Source organism: Hevea brasiliensis, chromosome 5 (assembly GCF_030052815.1).
Source record: "Hevea brasiliensis isolate MT/VB/25A 57/8 chromosome 5, ASM3005281v1, whole genome shotgun sequence".
In the NCBI taxonomy this organism is placed as follows: Eukaryota; Viridiplantae; Streptophyta; class Magnoliopsida; order Malpighiales; family Euphorbiaceae; genus Hevea; species Hevea brasiliensis.
The window spans coordinates 616,114-617,677 of record NC_079497.1 but is presented as its reverse complement, the minus strand read 5'-3'; the positions used below and the strand labels follow the sequence as shown (position 1 = coordinate 617,677).

At 37.3% G+C, this 1,564-nt stretch overlaps 1 non-coding gene across 1 annotated transcript; it reads right to left on the bottom strand.

Moving 5' to 3' along the window:
- Window positions 1–900: 900 nt before the first annotated feature.
- On the bottom strand, window positions 901–1,007 carry LOC131180454 (small nucleolar RNA R71). Its single transcript, XR_009149226.1, has one exon. It is a non-coding gene; the product is annotated as a small nucleolar RNA R71 (small nucleolar RNA).
- Window positions 1,008–1,564: the final 557 nt, after the last annotated feature.

The window sequence follows — 1,564 nt, the reverse complement described above, 5'->3', positions numbered from 1 at the left end:
AGATTTTACGCTCCATTACTCATCAATTCACTTCTTTAATTTCATAGATACTTCGATTTAGTCAACTTTTATATCGAAAATTCAATCATTAACACAACTCCTCGTGGGATCGATATTTTTCTATACTACTTGTACGACCCGTGCACTTGCGGTAGGGACGCATCAAGTTTTTGGCGCTGTTGCCGGGGAGTTGTTTGTTTAAGATTGAATTCTTGATTATTTTAGTTGATTATAGTTTTATTTTTGTTATCTTTTCATTTTTGTGTTTGTTTGTTCTTTTTCAGGTACTTTTAATCTTTTATGAGAAGAGCTAGAAGCTCAAGTGATACATCCTTATTGTTCAATCCTGAAATAGAGAAATTTTGTAAGGCCAACAAGAAAGAAACCAGAAAAAGGAAGGAAGCTTTGAGAGAAACCGAAATTGAAGCAGATATGGCTGATGAAAGAATTAGAATTGGTGTTGGTAATGCTGGAAATGGTCAAAACAATGAAAATGAAGCCCAAGGAGAAGAAGTTGTTAATGCAAACGTGCCTAGGGGAAGTATGATGGATCATGCTTTTCCTCGTTTTGATGACTTGAGGGAGAGCATAGCAAGACCAAGGATTGATGCAAATAGTTACAAGATGGATTTTGGAGTTCTTCAAATGATTCAAAATTCTCAATTTGGAGGACATCCTTCTGAAAATCCACACACACACCTGAAGAAGTTTGCTATGATTTGTGACATGCAAAAACAACCTGGAGTGTCTGATGATGCAGCAAGATTGAAGCTATTCCCATTCTCTTTGAAAGATAGAGCACTGGATTGGCTTGATTCTTTACCTCACAACTCCATCACAAATTGGGAGCAACTCACTGATGCATTTCTTGCACAATATTTTCCACCTGGAAAAACTCAAGAGCTGAGGAATCAAATGACAGCTTTCAGACCAAGAGAAGATGAAACTCTCTATGAGTCATGGATGAGATGGAAGGAATTAGAGAGATTGTGCCCACATCATGCCATTCCAAAAAGGATGATAAATCAGAATTTTTACACAAATGTCACTCCTGCAATCAGAGGGATTATTGATGCTCAAACAGGAGGAGAATTTATTATTAAGCATGAAGATGAAGCTTATGAGCTATTGGAGAAAATTGCAAAGAATACTCATCTTTGGAGTAGTCCAAGAGGACCAGCTCCAACTCAAAAGAGGCAAGCTGCTGGAATGTATGATCTTGATCCATTCAACATGATTAATGCAAAGTTTGATGCACTTACAAATGTCCTTGCTAAGAAGATGGAAGATCTGAGTATGTTGGTTAGTTCAACATCATCAGCTGGAAGTTCACAACAAGTGGCTTATGCAGAGGAAACTACCAGCTGTGGAGTAGAATATGGAGAACAAGCAGCATATGTTGGTAATTATGGAAACAAACAAATGGGGAATTCTTATTCTCAAACTTACAATCCAAATTGGAGGAATCATCCCAACTTTTCATGGGGAAATCAGCAAAATCAAGTTCAAAATCAGAATTTTCAACCACATCAGCAACAAGGAGTTCCATATCAGCAAAATAGGC